This window comes from Salvelinus namaycush, unplaced genomic scaffold (genome assembly GCF_016432855.1).
Source record: "Salvelinus namaycush isolate Seneca unplaced genomic scaffold, SaNama_1.0 Scaffold901, whole genome shotgun sequence".
In the NCBI taxonomy this organism is placed as follows: Eukaryota; Metazoa; Chordata; class Actinopteri; order Salmoniformes; family Salmonidae; genus Salvelinus; species Salvelinus namaycush.
In genome coordinates this window covers 42,232-63,140 of record NW_024061644.1, presented here as the reverse complement: position 1 = coordinate 63,140, position 20,909 = coordinate 42,232, and the positions used below count along the sequence as shown (strand labels likewise).

General features: G+C 36.7%; 3 pseudogenes; all 3 read left to right on the top strand.

The window, feature by feature from the left end:
* Positions 1 to 326: 326 nt before the first annotated feature.
* On the top strand, positions 327 to 476 carry LOC120043388 (annotated as a pseudogene).
* Positions 477 to 7,450: 6,974 nt separating this feature from the next.
* On the top strand, positions 7,451 to 7,602 carry LOC120043397 (annotated as a pseudogene).
* A 6,963-nt stretch (positions 7,603 to 14,565) lies between these two features.
* LOC120043396 lies at positions 14,566 to 14,715 on the top strand (annotated as a pseudogene).
* The last annotated feature ends 6,194 nt before the right edge of the window (positions 14,716 to 20,909 follow it).

Sequence of the window (20,909 nt, the reverse complement as noted above, 5' to 3'; positions counted from 1 at the left end):
TAAATCAATTGGTTTCATGCATTTGTCTGTGTGTGTGTGTGTGTGTGTCTGAATGTGATTGTATTTCGTCATATCGCAAACATTTGTGATATCAGATAGGTTAAGATATTAAAAAGTAATTGGTGATTTTTTCGACAGTGTTGCATGATGGGAATCTAGTGGTTCACTGATATAATCTAGTAAACAAAATAAACTACTTTTTCACTACTCTGTGTGCAAGTGCATTCCTAAACGGCATTTAACGCAGGTCGATGTGATATGATATTATCAGAACACAAAGTGGTTACCGTTAGCGGAAAATGTTGGCACTGGAGAGACTTTTCCCTCCACTAAGCAGAAGAGATACCGTGATCAAGAAGGTGGTTCACCCGGTGTGGGGCTCAGCCATTGCACTCTGGCTGTGCTGACCCCTTGCGAATTTTCCAAATGTGGGAATCTCGATTGCAAAATTTATGGTAGTGCTCGTTTGCGCTTTACCCTGATGTCTTTGTTAATGATAAACCGTTGCTTGGCGGCAGGCTTAAGGATGACTTGAGTCAACTGACTGTGCTTATGGAGATCTTTGAAGTCAGTTGTGAAGGAGACTTTGTGGACCAATCGAAAGGTGGAAACATTTGTTTGTAGCAAAATATTGTTGGCATTTTGTCGAAACATTATGTTGCGAAATGCAGCATTGTATTTATGCCACGCTGGTACTTCAATCAGGAGATAGTTGAGAAGCCACTCTAACCCCCCCCCCCGGTCATGATGTGTCATGCGCTTCCAATATGAAATTGTCCATACATGCGTTCCTCCTTAGCACAGAACAATGCAATAGGTTTTCAACATCCAGAGCTTTTGTGTATTTATTGTGGCTAGTAGGATAGCTGCATGGGAAACTGTTGCTGATGATGTATTTGTCAGAAGTCATTGTATTTGTCCGTTTTTTCCCACAAGGCTGAAATATGTGCCCTCGCTTAGAAATGTTAGCAAGGTTTGTTTGTATTTCATCCAACTATCTGTGCTAAAAAGTGATGGCTACAGTATATGTAATTTCTTCCACTTTTTGAGTGAGCCAAAGTTCAAGCTGCTTATCTAATTGGTGAGAATGCAATGTCTGTTTATCAGACTCACTTTGACTTTATATGGTGTACCAAGAGATGTACCTTCGCTTACGGCCATACCAGCCTGAATGCGCATTTCCTGATTGGAGAAGTGACGACAGGTGCGAGTGTCTGAGCTGTGAGTGAGTGTTTGCTGGAGAGTGTTTGCTCGAGAGCTATTTTTGTTAATTAATTGGTTTTTGCAATATAATTTATTATTTTCTTCAGTTGAATAGTTTTAAAGTTTGGTTAGTCTTCCCCCTTGCAGTTTTTCTGCTTGGGGGAGAGTTTTTTGGATTCATTTTTTTACTATGACGGACAACATGGAAAAGACAAACGGAATGGACAAAGACAACGAAAAGGCGCAACGGAAGAAAAATGAAGATAAAGAAGGAATGAAATATGGAAAAGAATACACGGTGGCAATTGAGTTGGAAGGAGAAGACAAGGTGACGACAATGGAACTACTAAGAGCAATTAAGGAGGTGTGTGGAGAGGTGGTGGGATGCCGAATGAAAGGGGAGAAGAAGTACGAAATTACGATGAGAAATGAAAAAGGAAAAGAACGTCTAATGGATGGATTAAGAATAAAGGATACAAAGATTCTGGCGAGAGATATTAATGTGAAGGAAGTGGTGGTGTCGTTCATGAATCTCCCAGTATATGTAGAAGACGGTGTGATACTGGGCAAGCTGAGTAGCTGGGGAGTGGCGGCTGTCTCGGAGATAAGGAGGAGAGTTTGGCCAGGAACAGAGGTGGTTGACGGGACACGTTTCTGCAAGGTCAAGTTCACAGAAAAAGTGACATCATTACCTTATTCTACAAGAATTGAGACGTTGGAGGGAGCAGAATATTTCAGAGTCATCATGACAAACAGGTCAGAGTGTGTCGTATGTGTATTCAACCCGGGCATATTGTGAAGGACTGCCCTGAATTTAAATGTTATAAGTGCGGGAAGCAAGGGCATTATGCAAGAGAATGTGTAGGTGGAAAGGAAAGGGCATTTTGCGAAGGATGTCGCATGAGAGCTGACGAGTGCAAATGTGGAGAGGTTGTGAATGAGGAGGGGAGCCAGGATCTTTTTGTGGAGGCTGATGTATCACCCCGAGTAGAAGAAGACGATGGAGGAGAAGACGTGGTGGAGGGAGGAGAGACGGAGAAAAGAAGAGGGGAAAAGATGGAACAGAAGACGGAGGAAATAGGAGGCAGTATGGATTCAGAGATAAGAAGAGGGAGTTTTCAGGAGGAGGACGGGAGTGGGATGGGTGGAGGCACTGGGGACTCACAGTTTTTGGGGGGGGCCTCGGGCTATGTGGGTGCTTCGGAAGGAGGTGAAGTGGAGGGGAGTGGGATGCTGACAACTATACAGGAGACGCAAATGGATACAAGCAGCACAACAGGCACAGGAAAGAAGAATTCGAGTTGGCTGGAAAACATGGACTTGGAAGAGATATCGGATACGGAGGATGGAGAAAAGATTGAAAGAACGAGGGAAGGATACAGGAAGAGGAAAGCGGCGGGAAGAGGGGGAGAGAAAGGGTGGAAGAGGAAAGAAACTGGATAACAGGTAGAGGAAAATGAAATTATATTTTATCATTTTATTATTTATTAGAATGGTAAATATAATGTCAATAAATGCAAATGGATTGAGGACAATGGGAAAATTTAATAGAATAATAAAAATGAAGAAGTCAGATATTTTATGTATTCAAGAGACGCACTGGGATAATGTATGTGTTTTAGAAGTTAAAAAAAATATGGAGGGATTTTATTTATGTAAACAACGGCAGAGGGAATTCAAGTGGGGTTGCTATTTTATTGAGGAGGGATGTGGTGGATAATGTGAAACAGATATATAATGATAATAATGGGAGGATTTTAATTGTAGATTTTGAATATATGAGTATGGTTTTTAGAATTATAAATATTTATGCGCCTAATACTGAAATAGAGCGCAAAGATTTATTTTTAGAAATAGGGAAAATGGTGTGAGGGAAACTGTATTGTAGTTGGGGATTTTAATGTTAAAATGGATAGACTGGATATGACAAGAGGAGCTATTTTTAGAAGTGATGTATCTAGGGGGGTTTTAAAGAAGATGATGATTAGAAAAAGGAATGATTGATATATGGAGGATGAGAAATCCAGTAAAAGAGAGAATTTTCTAGAAGGCAGGTGGTTTTAGGGGAGTTGAAACAGACACGGATAGATCTGGTTTTAGTAAATGAAGGGTTAAGGAATTTTATGAAGGATATTAAGTATATTTTTACAACTTTTAGTGATCATGCTGGGTTAACATTTTCGGTGGGATTAGATAGGGAAGGGAACAGGGGGGGGAAGTGTGGTGTATGAATGCAGGGTATCTAGGTAGATGAGGAATATGGAATACAACTTAAATCTTTGATAGAACATGTGAAATGGAGGATAAGCAGAAAGGGAATGATAAGTGCCAGTGGTGGGAAAATGTTAAGAAAAAAATAAAAGATTTTAGTATTAGATATGCAAGGAAGAAAAGGAGTAGGATGACAAGAGAAGAAAATTATTTAAGAGCAAAATTGAATGAAGAAATGAGGAAATGTGATATTGATCCTATTTATAATATTGAAAGGTTTTTAGATTTAAAGGCACAATTGAGCAAATGTGAAATAGATAAATGTAAGGGGGCATCTATTAGAAGTAGGGCAAAGTATGTTTTAGAAGGGGAGAAATGTACGTCTTTTTTTCTTGGTTTAGAGAAAACTAAACAGACGAAATCATATATTAGTGAGATAGAAAATGTAAAGGGTGAAGTGGTAAATGATTATGTTGAGATATTAGAAACTGTACAGAATTTTTATAAGGATTTATTTAAGAAAGGGGAGGTGGATGAAGAGTGTGTAAAGGAGATTTTAGGTAGTGTGGATGTGCAAATTGGTGTTGAGGAAAAGCAAATATGTGATGGGAAGATAACATTGACTGAAGTTAAAGATGCGATTAAGGGTTTACAAGTAAATAAGAGTCCTGGAGTAGATGGAATAATTGCAGAGTTTTATAAAATATATGCCAGTTTTTTAGCACCTATTTTATTGGAAGTTTATCAATATATGGAGGATAATGATAGTATTTCTGAATCTATGGTGACAGGGCTGATAACGATTTTATATAAAAATAAGGGGAGTAAATTAAAATTGGAGAATTATAGGCCAATTAGTTTATTAAATTCGGATTATAAGATTTTAGCAAAGATACTGGCAAATAGAATGAAGCAAGTTTTAAATGATATTATAGCACCTACACAGAATTATAGTGTGCCTGGTAGAGATATTGCGGATACAATTAATACAATTAGAGATGTGATAAATAAAATGAATCATGATAAGATGGGGGGAATTGTTTTAAGCATAGATTTAAATAAAGCTTTTGATAGGGTGGAACATGATTTTATGTTTAGGGTAATGGATAAATATGGTTTTGGTAATAGAATAATAGGATGGATAAAATTATTATATAAGAAGGCAAAAAGTAGGGTGAAATGTAATGGGGTTTTAACCGATTCTTTTATTCTTGAGAGATCTGTGAGACAGGGGTGTCCTTTATCAGCTTTATTATTCGTTTTATCGGTAGAACCTTTAGCAGCATTTCTTAAAAGAGATAATCTTATAAATTGTGTAGAGACTCCGCAAGGAGGTTTTAGTTTGATACATCAATACGCAGATGATACCACTATAACAGTTAGAGATGAGGGTAGTGTAAAAAGGGTGATGGAGTGTTTTAAAGTATATGGACAAGCATCGGGTGCAAAGGTTAACATGGAGAAGTCAGTAGTAATGTATATTGGGAAGATTAATGAGGGGAATTTTCCTTTTAAAGTGGTTAAAGATTATTTTAAGGTATTAGGAGTGTTTTTAGGGGTGAAAGAAATGGAAGCTAGGGATTTGACATGGAGTGGTGTAATAAATAAAGTTAGAAAGGTGGTAAATATGTGGAGGGGGAGGTCTTTGAAATTAAAAGGGAAAGTAATTGTCATAAATTCATTGTTGATGTCAATATTTATTTATGTAATGAATGTTTTGGATATGCCAGAATGGGTTTTATCTGAAATGAATAAAATTGTAGTTGATTTTTTATGGGAAGGGAAGGGGGTGAGAATAGCTTTTAAAACTTTGATTGCAGGTTATGAGGAGGGGGGTTTGAAGTTGGTAGATTTAAGTGTAAGGAAAACAGCAATTAGAGTAAAAATGGTACGGAAATATTTATTTGGTGAATTGGATTATGGGTGGAAAAGGTTTTTTAAAGAGTATTTGCAGGAGGTTGGGAGGATGGGGGACAATGGTTTATTGATGAGTATGAAGAAGGAAATGTTAGGTAATATACCTTTGTTTTACAGAGAAGTGTTTGAGGCTTGGGGGCGGTTTTTACCAAATATTTATTATGAATGTACCAGTTTAGAAAATATTTTAAATCAGCCGATATTTTTAAATCCAAAGATAAAGTGCAATAATATGATGTTGTTTTGTAAATATTTTATGAGGGCTGGGATGAGGCAGATAGGTGACATAGCATATGAGGTAATTCCTGGGTTTCTTCCATTTCAGGCTATATATGACAATGTGGTTGAAGTAGATGAAGAAATAAGTAAAACTACTGTGGAGAATATGTACAAGAAAATATTAGGATGTATTCCCGGGGAGTGGGTGATTTTAATAAACAAAGAGGTGGTCAAAAGATCTAGGGCTTTACCAGTTTTATATTATGAAAGTAATGGGGAGAAACATGATTTATCAGGGCTAAAAGTTAAAATGGTTTATAGAAAATGTATTTTAAAAGAGATAAAAAGTCCTGCTGCGGAGAAAGTGTGGTCTAGGGTGTTTCCAAACATGGATGTAAAATCAATATGGAAGAATGTAAATGTAAAATATAATTTTATAGAATGTGAAGACAATGATTTTAAATTGAAACATAATAGGATTTTTACAAATGTGGTTTTGCATCAAATAAATAGGGATATTAAAAGAGAATGCGATATTTGTGGTACGGGGGTGGAAAATTTGATGCACTTTTTTATTGAATGTAGTAGGTTGAAAGACTTTCACGAGTTTTTAAAAGGGCTTTTAGTAAAACATTGGGGAGAAGAGATTTTTACTGGGGTGGAGTGGAGGAGGTTGTTTCTTTTTGGTGTAAATGGGAAAAGTAAAGTTTTAAATTTTAATTTGGTGAATTTTATACTAAGTCATGCTAGATATGCGATAAGATTAAGAAGGAAATTTAGGTCATTATGAAGGGAAAATTGTGAGTGTGGAAGGTTTTTTTAGGAGCATATTAGAGAGAGATATAGAGATAATATATAGATACGGTGGAGGAAATTTTGAAAAATTGTTTGTGTGGGGGAGTACTTTTATTGAAATTCTGTCAAATGGGAAACTTGTATTTCATTATTAAGTGGATTTAGTGGATGATTGTGTTTTTAATAGGTTTTATTTTATTTATTTTTATTTTTTGATTTTGTAAAAGGATGAATTGTTCAATCCTTTTGATTATTGATTGAATGTTGTAAATATTATGTGTTTTTTCATAATAAAAGATAAAAAAAAAAAAAAATACGCCCGATCTCGTCTGATCTCGGAAGCTAAGCAGGGTCGGGCCTGGTTAGTACTTGGATGGGAGACCGCCTGGGAATACCAGGTGCTGTAAGCCTTTTGTCCACTAGGGGGTGTGGCATTATTTCATCAGCAACACTGCCTTGTAGTAAGCATTTGATGCTGAATTGACTAAATGCAGCTTCTATGGGCTAGTCTCCCCTGCCCTTTTAATACGATCAAAGTTCCTTGTGTTGTCAGGGAGCAACTGCCTTTTATTTATAAGACAAATAAGAATATTGTTACTGAATGCAGCTTGTGTGTGCTCTGTGCTCCCTCGCCCTGTTCAAATGATCAAAGGAAATAATGCTGGTGAGGAGTGGAACTGGACTGGTGTCTGATGGCCCTGTGTTTTCCATGTTGGAATTACAACCCTTCTTTTATGGAGTAAATCAAAAGCACAAGAGAATCTGAGATGTTATCGATAATAAATCAATTGGTTTCATGCATTTGTCTGTGTGTGTGTGTGTGTGTCTGAATGTGATTGTATTTCGTCATATCGCAAACATTTGTGATATCAGATAGGTTAAGATATTAAAAAGTAATTGGTGATTTTTTCGACAGTGTTGCATGATGGGAATCTAGTGGTTCACTGATATAATCTAGTAAACAAAATAAACTACTTTTTCACCTACTCTGTGTGCAAGTGCATTCCTAAACGGCATTTAACGCAGGTCGATGTGATATGATATTATCAGAACACAAAGTGGTTACCGTTAGCGGAAAATGTTGGCACTGGAGAGACTTTTCCCTCCACTAAGCAGAAGAGATACCGTGATCAAGAAGGTGGTTCACCCAGGTGTGGGGCTCAGCCATTCCACTCTGGCTGTGCTGACCCCTTGCGAATTTTCCAAATGTGGGAATCTCGAATTGCAAAATTTATGGTAGTGGTCGTTTGCGCTTTACCCTGATGTCTTTGTTAATGATAAACCGTTGCTTGGCGGCAGGCTTAAGGATGACTTGAGTCAACTGACTGTGCTTATGGAGATCTTTGAAGTCAGTTGTGAAGGAGACTTTGTGGACCAATCGAAAGGTGGAAACATTTGTTTGTAGCAAAATATTGTTGGCATTTTGTCGAAACATTATGTTGCGAAATGCAGCATTGTATTTATGCCACGCTGGTACTTCAATCAGGAGATAGTTGAGAAGCCACTCTAACCCCCCCCCGGTCATGATGTGTCATGCGCTTCCAATATGAAATTGTCCATACATGCGTTCCTCCTTAGCACAGAACAATGCAATAGGTTTTCAACATCCAGAGCTTTTGTGTATTTATTGTGGCTAGTAGGATAGCTGCATGGGAAACTGTTGCTGATGATGTATTTGTCAGAAGTCATTGTATTTGTCCGTTTTTTCCCACAAGGCTGAAATATGTGCCCTCGCTTAGAAATGTTAGCAAGGTTTGTTTGTATTTCATCCAACTATCTGTGCTAAAAAGTGATGGCTACAGTATATGTAATTTCTTCCACTTTTTGAGTGAGCCAAAGTTCAAGCTGCTTATCTAATTGGTGAGAATGCAATGTCTGTTTATCAGACTCACTTTGACTTTATATGGTGTGCCAAGAGATGTACCTTCGCTTACGGCCATACCAGCCTGAATACGCCCATCCTGATTGGAGAAGTGACGACAGGTGCGAGTGTCTGAGCTGTGAGTGAGTGTTTGCTGGAGAGTGTTTGCTCGAGAGCTATTTTTGTTAATTAATTGGTTTTTGCAATATAATTTATTATTTTCTTCAGTTGAATAGTTTAAAGTTTGGTTAGTCTTCCCCCTTGCAGGTTTTCTGCTTGGGGGAGAGCCTTTTTTGGACCCATTTTTTGATATATTATGACGGACAACATGGCAACGACAAACGGAATGGAAAAGGACAACGAAAATGCGCAACGGAAGAAAAATGAAGATAAAGAAGGAATGAAATATGGAAAAGAATACACGGTGGCAATTGAGTTGGAAGGAGAAGACAAAGTGACGACAATGGAACTACTAAGAGCAATTAAGGAGGTGTGTGGAGAGGTGGTGGGATGCCGAATGAAAGGAGAAAAGAAGTATGAAGTTACGATGAGGAATGAAAAAGGAAAAGAACGGCTAATGGATGGAATACGAATAAAGGACACCAAGATACTGGCGAGAGATATTAATGTGAAGGAAGTGGTGGTGTCGTTCATGAATCTGCCTGTATACATGGAAGACAGTGCTATATTGGGCAAGCTATGTAGCTGGGGTGTATCAGCAGTCTCTGAAATCAGGAGGAGAGTTTGGCCAGGCACGGATATAGCAGATGGCACGAGATACTGCAAAGTCAAATTCACTGATACTGTGAAATCACTGCCGTACTCTACAAAGTTTGATACGCTTGAAGGTGGAGAGTACTTTAGAGTCATGCATGATAAGCAGGTCAGAGTTTGTAGGCTTTGTATTCAGCCTGGGCATATTGTGAAGGACTGCCCTGAATTTAAATGTTATAAGTGCGGGAAGCAAGGGCATTATGCAAGAGAATGTGTAGGTGGAAAGGAAAGGGCATTTTGCGAAGGATGTCGCATGAGAGCTGACGAGTGCAAATGTGGAGAGGTTGTGAATGAGGAGGGGAGCCAGGATCTTTTTGTGGAGGCTGATGTATCACCCCGAGTAGAAGAAGACGATGGAGGAGAAGACGTGGTGGAGGGAGGAGAGACGGAGAAAAGAAGAGGGGAAAAGATGGAACAGAAGACGGAGGAAATAGGAGGCAGTATGGATTCAGAGATAAGAAGAGGGAGTTTTCAGGAGGAGGACGGGAGTGGGATGGGTGGAGGCACTGGGGACTCACAGTTTTTGGGGGGGGCCTCGGGCTATGTGGGTGCTTCGGAAGGAGGTGAAGTGGAGGGGAGTGGGATGCTGACAACTATACAGGAGACGCAAATGGATACAAGCAGCACAACAGGCACAGGAAAGAAGAATTCGAGTTGGTTGGAAGAGATGGATTTAGAGGCAATTTCAGATTCAGAAGACATGGAAAAGATTGATAGAGCAAGGGTAAGCTACAGGAAGAGGAAAGTGGCGTTGGAGGTGAAAAAGGACGAAAAAGGAAGAAAACATGACAAAAGGTAGAGGAAAATGAGAAAATATATTTTCTTATTATTATTTATTGGAATGGTTAATTGTATGTCAATCAATGCGAATGGTTTAAGAACAATGGAAAAATTTCAAAGAATAGTTAAAATGAAGAATTCGGATATTTTATGCCTGCAAGAAACACATTGGGACAATGTATGTATTTTAGAAGTAAAAAAAATATGGAGAGATTTTATTTTTGTTAACAATGGCAGGGGGAATTCAAGTGGGGTTGCTATTTTATTGAGGAAGGATGTGGTGGATAATGTGAAACAGATATATAATGATAATAATGGGAGGATTTTAATTGTAGATTTTGAATATATGAGTAGGGTTTTTAGAATTATAAATATTTATGCGCCTAATACTGAAATAGAGCGCAAAGATTTATTTTTAGAAATAGGAAAATGGTGTGAGGGAAACTGTATTGTAGTTGGGGATTTTAATGTTAAAATGGATAGACTGGATATGACAAGAGGAGCTATTTTTAGAAGTGATGTATCTAGGGGGGTTTTAAAGAAGATGATGATAGAAAAAGGAATGATTGATATATGGAGGGATGAGAATCCGTACAAGAGAGAATTTTCTAGAAGGCAGGTGGTTTTAGGGGAGTTGAAACAGACACGGATAGATCTGGTTTTAGTAAATGAAGGGTTAAGGAATTTTATGAAGGATATTAAGTATATTTTTACAACTTTTAGTGATCATGCTGGGTTAACATTTTCGGTGGGGTTAGATAGGGAGGGGAAAGGGGGGGGAGTGTGGTGTATGAATGCAAGGTATCTAGGTGATGAGGAATATGGAATACAACTTAAATCTTTGATAGAACATGAAATGGAGGATAAGCAAAAAGGGAATGATAAGTGCCAGTGGTGGGAAAATGTTAAGAAAAAAATAAAAGATTTTAGTATTAGATATGCAAGGAAGAAAAGGAGTAGGATGACAAGAGAAGAAAATTATTTAAGAGCAAAATTGAATGAAGAAATGAGGAAATGTGATATTGATCCTATTTATAATATTGAAAGGTTTTTAGATTTAAAGGCACAATTGAGCAAATGTGAAATAGATAAATGTAAGGGGGCATCTATTAGAAGTAGGGCAAAGTATGTTTTAGAAGGGGAGAAATGTACGTCTTTTTTTCTTGGTTTAGAGAAAACTAAACAGACGAAATCATATATTAGTGAGATAGAAAATGTAAAGGGTGAAGTGGTAAATGATTATGTTGAGATATTAGAAACTGTACAGAATTTTTATAAGGATTTATTTAAGAAAGGGGAGGTGGATGAAGAGTGTGTAAAGGAGATTTTAGGTAGTGTGGATGTGCAAATTGGTGTTGAGGAAAAGCAAATATGTGATAGGAAGATAACAGTGGATGAAGTGAAAGATGCAATTAAGGGATTACAAATAAATAAAAGTCCTGGAGTAGATGGACTAATTGCAGAGTTTTACAAAATGTATGAAAGTTTTTTAGCACCGATTTTAATGGAAGTGTATCAATATATGGAAGATAATAATACTGTTTCAGACTCCATGGTGACAGGACTGATATCGGTTTTATATAAAAATAAGGGGAGCAAAATGAAATTAGAAAATTATAGGCCAATTAGTTTATTAAATTCAGATTATAAGATTTTAGCTAAGATATTGGCGAATAGGATGAAGATGGTTTTAAATGATATTATAGCACCTACACAAAATTATAGTGTGCCTGGAAGAGACATAGCTGATACCATCATTACACTTAGAGATGTGATAAATAAAATGAATAGCGATAAGAGAGGGGGAATTGTTTTAAGTATAGATTTTAATAAAGCTTTTGACAGGGTGGAACATGATTTTATGTTTAGGGTACTGGAAAAATATGGGTTTGGAAATAGAATAATAGGATGGATAAAATTATTATATAGAAAGGCAAAAAGTAGGGTAAAATGTAATGGGGTTTTAACAGATTCTTTTATTCTTGAGAGATCAGTGAGACAGGGGTGCCCTTTATCAGCATTACTGTATGTTTTATCGGTAGAACCCTTAGCGGCATACCTTAAAAAAGATCATTTTATAAATTGTGTAGAGACTCCGCAAGGAGGTTTTAGTTTAATTCATCAATATGCAGACGATACCACAATAACAGTTAGAGATGAGGAAAGTGTTAAAAGGGTGATGGAGTGTTTTAAAGTATATGAGAAAGCCTCAGGAGCAAAAGTGAATATGGAGAAGTCAGTAATAATGTATGTTGGGAAGATTAATGAGGAGATTTTTCCTTTTAAAATGGTAAATGATTATTTTAAGGTGTTAGGTGTGTTTTTAGGGGTGAAGGAACAGGAAGCTAGGGATATGACATGGAGTGGGGTTATAAACAAAGTTAGGAAGGTGGTAAATATGTGGAGGGGGAGGTCTTTGAAATTAAAAGGGAAAGTAATTGTCATAAATTCATTGTTGATGTCAATTTTTATTTATGTAATGAATGTTTTGGATATGCCAGAATGGGTTTTATCTGAAATGAATAAAATTGTAGTTGATTTTTTATGGGAAGGGAAGGGGGTGAAAATAGCTTTTAAAACTTTGATTGCAGGTTATGAGGAGGGGGGCTTGAAGTTGGTGGATTTAAATGTGAGGAAAACAGCAATTAGAGTCAAAATGGTACGTAAATATTTATATGGGGAATTAGATTATGGATGGAAAAGATTTTTTAAGGAGTATTTGCAGGAGGTTGGGAGGATGGGGGACAATGGTTTATTGATGTGTATGAAAAAGGAAATGTTAGGTAATATACCTTTGTTTTATAGAGAAGTGTTTGAGGCTTGGGGGGAGTTTTTACCAAATATTTATTATGAGTGTACCATTTTAGACAATATTTTAAATCAGCCAATTTTTTTAAATCCCAAGATACAGTATAATAATAAGATGTTGTTTTGTAAATATTTTATGAGGGCTGGGATGAGACAGATTGGGGACATCTTATATGAGGTAATTCCGGGGTTCCTTCCAAGTCAGGCAATATTTGATAATGTGGTTGAAGAAAATGATGAAATAAGTAGAACTACTGTGGAGAACATGTATAAGAGAATATTAGGATGTCTTCCTGGGGAGTGGGGTGTTTTAATAAATAAAGAGGTGGCAACAAGAGCTAGGGGTTTACCGGTTTTATATTATGAAGGTAATGGGAAGAAGCATGATTTGTCAGGTTTGAAAGTTAAAAAAGTTTATGAAAAATGTATTTTAAGAGAGATAAAAACTCCTGCTTCGGAAAAAGTGTGGTCTAGGGTGTTTGCAAATATAGATGTAAAATCAATATGGAAGAATGTAAATGTAAAATATAATTCTATAGAATGTGAAGACAATGATTTTAAAATGAAACATAATAGAATTTTTACGAACGTGGTTTTACATCAAATAAATAGAGATATTAAAAGAGAATGTGATATTTGTGGTACGGGGGTGGAAAATTTTATGCACTTTTTTGTTGAATGTAGTAGATTAGATGAGTTTCATAAGTTTTTAAAGGGGATTTTAGTACAACAGTGGGGAGAAGAGATTGTTGCTGGGGTTGAGTGGAGGAGGTTGTTTCTTTTTGGTTTAACTGGGAAAAGCAAAGTTATTAATTTTAATTTGATGAATTTTGTTCTTAGTCATGCCAGATACGCTGTAAGACTAAGAAGGAATTTGGGACATTATGAAGGGAAAATTGTGAGTGTAGAGGTTTTATTTAGAAGTATGTTAGAGAAAGATATAGAAGTAATATATAAATATGGTGGATGTAATTTTGAAAAATTGTTTGTGTGGGGGAGCAATTTTATTGAAATTGAGTCGAATGGAAAACTTGTTTTTAATTATTAATTGGTTTTGGTGGATGATTGTGTTTCTAATAGGTTTTATTTTCTTTTCTTTTTTTGATTTTGTAAAAGGATGAATTGTTCAACCTTTTGATTGTTGATTGAATGTTGTAAATGTTATGTGTTTCTTCATAATAAAAGAAAAAAAAAAAAAAAAATACGCCCGATCTCGTCTGATCTCGGAAGCTAAGCAGGGTCGGGCCTGGTTAGTACTTGGATGGGAGACCGCCTGGGAATACCAGGTGCTGTAAGCCTTTTGTCCACTAGGGGGTGTGGCATTATTTCATCAGCAACACTGCCTTGTAGTAAGCATTTGATGCTGAATTGACTAAATGCAGCTTCTATGGGCTAGTCTCCCCTGCCCTTTTAATACGATCAAAGTTCCTTGTGTTGTCAGGGAGCAACTGCCTTTTATTTATAAGACAAATAAGAATATTGTTACTGAATGCAGCTTGTGTGTGCTCTGTGCTCCCTCGCCCTGTTCAAATGATCAAAGGAAATAATGCTGGTGAGGAGTGGAACTGGACTGGTGTCTGATGGCCCTGTGTTTTCCATGTTGGAATTACAACCCTTCTTTTATGGAGTAAATCAAAAGCACAAGAGAATCTGAGATGTTATCGATAATAAATCAATTGGTTTCATGCATTTGTCTGTGTGTGTGTGTGTGTGTGTGTGTCTGAATGTGATTGTATTTCGTCATATCGCAAACATTTGTGATATCAGATAGGTTAAGATATTAAAAAGTAATTGGTGATTTTTTCGACAGTGTTGCATGATGGGAATCTAGTGGTTCACTGATATAATCTAGTAAACAAAATAAACTACTTTTTCACTACTCTGTGTGCAAGTGCATTCCTAAACGGCATTTAACGCAGGTCGATGTGATATGATATTATCAGAACACAAAGTGGTTACCGTTAGCGGAAAATGTTGGCACTGGAGAGACTTTTCCTCCACTAAGCAGAAGAGATACCGTGATCAAGAAGGTGGTTCACCCGGTGTGGGGCTCAGCCATTCCACTCTGGCTGTGCTGACCCCTTGCGAATTTTCCAAATGTGGGAATCTCGATTGCAAAATTTATGGTAGTGCTCGTTTGCGCTTTACCCTGATGTCTTTGTTAATGATAAACCGTTGCTTGGCGGCAGGCTTAAGGATGACTTGAGTCAACTGACTGTGCTTATGGAGATCTTTGAAGTCAGTTGTGAAGGAGACTTTGTGGACCAATCGAAAGGTGGAAACATTTGTTTGTAGCAAAATATTGTTGGCATTTTGTCAAAACATTATGTTGCGAAATGCAGCATTGTATTTATGCCACGCTGGTACTTCAATCAGGAGATAGTTGAGAAGCCACTCTAACCCCCCCCCCGGTCATGATGTGTCATGCGCTTCCAATATGAAATTGTCCATACATGCGTTCCTCCTTAGCACAGAACAATGCAATAGGTTTTCAACATCCAGAGCTTTTGTGTATTTATTGTGGCTAGTAGGATAGCTGCATGGGAAACTGTTGCTGATGATGTATTTGTCAGAAGTCATTGTATTTGTCCGTTTTTTCCCACAAGGCTGAAATATGTGCCCTCGCTTAGAAATGTTAGCAAGGTTTGTTTGTATTTCATCCAACTATCTGTGCTAAAAAGTGATGGCTACAGTATATGTAATTTCTTCCACTTTTTGAGTGAGCCAAAGTTCAAGCTGCTTATCTAATTGGTGAGAATGCAATGTCTGTTTATCAGACTCACTTTGACTTTATATGGTGTGCCAAGAGATGTACCTTCGCTTACGGCCATACCAGCCTGAATGCGCATTTCCTGATTGGAGAAGTGACGACAGGTGCGAGTGTCTGAGCTGTGAGTGAGTGTTTGCTGGAGAGTGTTTGCTCGAGAGCTATTTTTGTTAATTAATTGGTTTTTGCAATATAATTTATTATTTTCTTCAGTTGAATAGTTTTAAGTTTGGTTAGTCTTCCCCCTTGCAGTTTTTCTGCTTGGGGGAGAGTTTTTTGGATTCATTTTTTTACTATGACGGACAACATGGAAAAGACAAACGGAATGGACAAAGACAACGAAAAAGCGCAACGGAAGAAAAATGAAGATAAAGAAGAAATGAAATATGGCAAGGAATACACGGTGGCAATTGAGTTGGAAGGAGAAGACAAGGTGACGACAATGGAACTACTAAGAGCAATTAAGGAGGTGTGTGGAGAGGTGGTGGGATGCCGAATGAAAGGGGAGAAGAAGTACGAAATTACGATGAGAAATGAAAAAGGAAAAGAACGTCTAATGGATGGATTAAGAATAAAGGATACAAAGATTCTGGCGAGAGATATTAATGTGAAGGAAGTGGTGGTGTCGTTCATGAATCTCCCAGTATATGTAGAAGATGGTGTGATACTGGGCAAGCTGAGTAGCTGGGGAGTGGCGGCTGTCTCGGAGATAAGGAGGAGAGTTTGGCCAGGAACGGAGGTGGTTGACGGGACACGTTTCTGCAAGGTCAAGTTCACAGAAAAAGTGACATCATTACCTTATTCTACAAGAATTGAGACGTTGGAGGGAGCAGAATATTTCAGAGTCATTCATGACAAACAGGTCAGAGTGTGTCGTATGTGTATTCAACCCGGGCACATAGTAAAAGACTGCCCGGAATTTAAGTGTTTTAAGTGTGGCAATCAAGGACACTATGCGAGAGAATGTGATGGAGAGAAGGAAAGGAATTTTTGTGGTGGATGCAGAAAAAGATTGGCGGAGTGCAACTGTGGAGAGGTTAGGGCTGAAGAGGGGAGTCAAACAATATATGAGGAAGCAGTGGGATTGTCGCAAGAAGGAGAAGAAGGTGGAGGAGAGGACGTGGTGGAAGGTGGAGAGACGGAGGAAGGAAGAAAGAAGAAGGACCAGAAGATAAATGAAATTGGGAGCAGTATGGACACAGAAATAAGAAGAGGGAGTTTTCAGGAGGAGGGGGGGAGTGGACGGGGGGGAAGCACGGGGGACTCACAGGTTTTGGGGGAAAGCACAGCACTAACAAGTAGCTCGGGGGGTGAAGAAATGGAGGGGGTTATGGAGTTGATGACAATACCAGAGACGGCGATGAGCACGGGGAGCACAACAGATGTGGATGTCAAGAAGGGGAGTTGGCTGGAAAACATGGACTTGGAAGAGATATCGGATACGGATGATGGAGAAAAGATTGAAAGAACGAGGGAAGGATACAGGAAGAGGAAAGCGGGGGGAAGAGGGGGAGAGAAAGGGTGGAAGAGGAAAGAAACTGGATAACAGGTAGAGAATAATGAAATTATATTTTATTATTTTTTTATTTATTAGAATGGTTAATATAATGTCAATAAATGCAAATGGTTTGAGGACAATGGGAAAATTTAATAGAATAGTAAAAATGAAGAATTCAGATATTTTATGTATTCAAGAGACGCACTGGGATAACGTATGTGTTTTAGAAGTAAAAAAAATATGGAGGGATTTTATTTATGTAAACAATGGCAGAGGGAATTCAAGTGGGGTTGCTATTTTATTGAGGAAGGATGTGGTGGATAATGTGAAACAGATATATAATGATAATAATGGGAGGATTTTAATTGTAGATTTTGAATATATGAGTATGGTTTTTAGAATTATAAATATTTATGCGCCTAATACTGAAATAGAGCGCAAAGATTTATTTTTAGAAATAGGGAAATGGTGTGAGGGAAACTGTATTGTAGTTGGGGATTTTAATGTTAAAATGGATAGACTGGATATGACAAGAGGAGCTATTTTTAGAAGTGATGTATCTAGGGGGGTTTTAAAGAAGATGATGTTAGAAAAAGGAATAATTGATATATGGAGAGAGGAAAATCCAGAAAAAAGAGAATTTTCTAGAAGGCAGGTGGTTTTAGGGGATTTGAAACAAACGAGGATAGATCTGGTTTTAGTAAAAGAAGGTTTAAGGAATTTTATGAAAGATATTAAGTATGTTTTTACAACTTTTAGTGATCATGCAGGTTTAACATTTTCAGTGGGATTAGATAAGGAAAGAACAGGGGGTGGAATATGGTGTATGAATGCAGGGTATTTGGGAGATGAGGAATATGGGAAACAACTTAAATCTTTGATAGCATGTGAAATGGAGGATAAGCAGAAAGAGAATGATAAGTGTTCATGGTGGGATAAGGTTAAGGAAAAAATAAAAGTTTTTAGTATAGGATATGCAAGGAAAAAGAGAGGTAGGATGAAAAGAGAAGAAAATGAGTTGAGGGCTAAATTGGATAAAGAAATGAGGAAGTGTGACAGTGAACCTAATTATAATATAGGAAAGTTTTTGGAATTAAAAGCACAATTGACTAAATATGAAATAGATAAGTGTAAGGGTGCAATTATAAGAAGTAAGGCAAAGTATGTTTTGGAGGGGGAGAAATGTACTTCATTTTTTCTTGGTTTAGAGAAGAATAAACAGAGGAGAACATATATTAGAGAGATCGAAAATATAAAGGGTGAAGTTGTCAATGATTATGTAGAGGTTTTAGAAACAGTGCAGAATTTTTATAAGGATTTATTTAAGAAAGGGGAGGTGGATGAGGGGTGTGTAAAGGAGATATTGGATAGTGTGGATGTGCAAATTAATGTAGAGGATAAACAAATGTGTGATGGGAAGATAACATTGACTGAAGTTAAAGATGCGATTAAGGGTTTACAAGTAAATAAGAGTCCTGGAGTAGATGGAATAATTGCAGAGTTTTATAAAATATATGCCAGTTTTTTAGCACCTATTTTATTGGAAGTTTATCAATATATGGAGGATAATGATAGTATTTCTGAATCTATGGTGACAGGGCTGATAACGATTTTATATAAAAATAAGGGGAGTAAATTAAAATTAGGAGAATTATAGGCCAATTAGTTTATTAAATTCGGATTATAAGATTTTAGCAAAGATACTGGCAAATAGAATGAAGCAAGTTTTAAATGATATTATAGCACCTACACAGAATTATAGTGTGCCTGGTAGAGATATTGCGGATACAATTAATACAATTAGAGATGTGATAAATAAAATGAATCATGATAAGATGGGGGGAATTGTTTTAAGCATAGATTTAAATAAAGCTTTTGATAGGGTGGAACATGATTTTATGTTTAGGGTAATGGATAAATATGGTTTTGGTAATAGAATAATAGGATGGATAAAATTATTATATAAGAAGGCAAAAAGTAGGGTGAAATGTAATGGGGTTTTAACCGATTCTTTTATTCTTGAGAGATCTGTGAGACAGGGGTGTCCTTTATCAGCTTTATTATTCGTTTTATCGGTAGAACCTTTAGCAGCATTTCTTAAAAGAGATAATCTTATAAATTGTGTAGAGACTCCGCAAGGAGGTTTTAGTTTGATACATCAATACGCAGATGATACCACTATAACAGTTAGAGATGAGGGTAGTGTAAAAAGGGTGATGGAGTGTTTTAAAGTATATGGACAAGCATCGGGTGCAAAGGTTAACATGGAGAAGTCAGTAGTAATGTATATTGGGAAGATTAATGAGGGGAATTTTCCTTTTAAAGTGGTTAAAGATTATTTTAAGGTATTAGGAGTGTTTTTAGGGGTGAAAGAAATGGAAGCTAGGGATTTGACATGGAGTGGTGTAATAAATAAAGTTAGAAAGGTGGTAAATATGTGGAGGGGGAGGTCTTTGAAATTAAAAGGGAAAGTAATTGTCATAAATTCATTGTTGATGTCAATATTTATTTATGTAATGAATGTTTTGGATATGCCAGAATGGGTTTTATCTGAAATGAATAAAATTGTAGTTGATTTTTTATGGGAAGGGAAGGGGGTGAGAATAGCTTTTAAAACTTTGATTGCAGGTTATGAGGAGGGGGGTTTGAAGTTGGTAGATTTAAGTGTAAGGAAAACAGCAATTAGAGTAAAAATGGTACGGAAATATTTATTTGGTGAATTGGATTATGGGTGGAAAAGGTTTTTTAAAGAGTATTTGCAGGAGGTTGGGAGGATGGGGGACAATGGTTTATTGATGAGTATGAAGAAGGAAATGTTAGGTAATATACCTTTGTTTTACAGAGAAGTGTTTGAGGCTTGGGGGCGGTTTTTACCAAATATTTATTATGAATGTACCAGTTTAGAAAATATTTTAAATCAGCCGATATTTTTAAATCCAAAGATAAAGTGCAATAATATGATGTTGTTTTGTAAATATTTTATGAGGGCTGGGATGAGGCAGATAGGTGACATAGCATATGAGGTAATTCCTGGGTTTCTTCCATTTCAGGCTATATATGACAATGTGGTTGAAGTAGATGAAGAAATAAGTAAAACTACTGTGGAGAATATGTACAAGAAAATATTAGGATGTATTCCCGGGGAGTGGGTGATTTTAATAAACAAAGAGGTGGTCAAAAGATCTAGGGCTTTACCAGTTTTATATTATGAAAGTAATGGGGAGAAACATGATTTATCAGGGCTAAAAGTTAAAATGGTTTATAGAAAATGTATTTTAAAAGAGATAAAAAGTCCTGCTGCGGAGAAAGTGTGGTCTAGGGTGTTTCCAAACATGGATGTAAAATCAATATGGAAGAATGTAAATGTAAAATATAATTTTATAGAATGTGAAGACAATGATTTTAAATTGAAACATAATAGGATTTTTACAAATGTGGTTTTGCATCAAATAAATAGGGATATTAAAAGAGAATGCGATATTTGTGGTACGGGGGTGGAAAATTTGATGCACTTTTTTATTGAATGTAGTAGGTTGAAAGACTTTCACGAGTTTTTAAAAGGGCTTTTAGTAAAACATTGGGGAGAAGAGATTTTTACTGGGGTGGAGTGGAGGAGGTTGTTTCTTTTTGGTGTAAATGGGAAAAGTAAAGTTTTAAATTTTAATTTGGTGAATTTTATACTAAGTCATGCTAGATATGCGATAAGATTAAGAAGAAATTTAGGTCATTATGAAGGGAAAATTGTGAGTGTGGAAGGTTTTTTTAGGAGCATATTAGAGAGAGATATAGAGATAATATATAGATACGGTGGAGGAAATTTTGAAAAATTGTTTGTGTGGGGGAGTACTTTTATTGAAATTCTGTCAAATGGGAAACTTGTATTTCATTATTAAGTGGATTTAGTGGATGATTGTGTTTTTTAATAGGTTTTATTTTATTTATTTTTGATTTTTTGATTTTGTAAAAGGATGAATTGTTCATCCTTTTTTATTATTGATTGAATGTTGTAAATATTATGTGTTTTTTCATAATAAAAGATAAAAAAAAAAAATACGCCCGATCTCGTCTGATCTCGG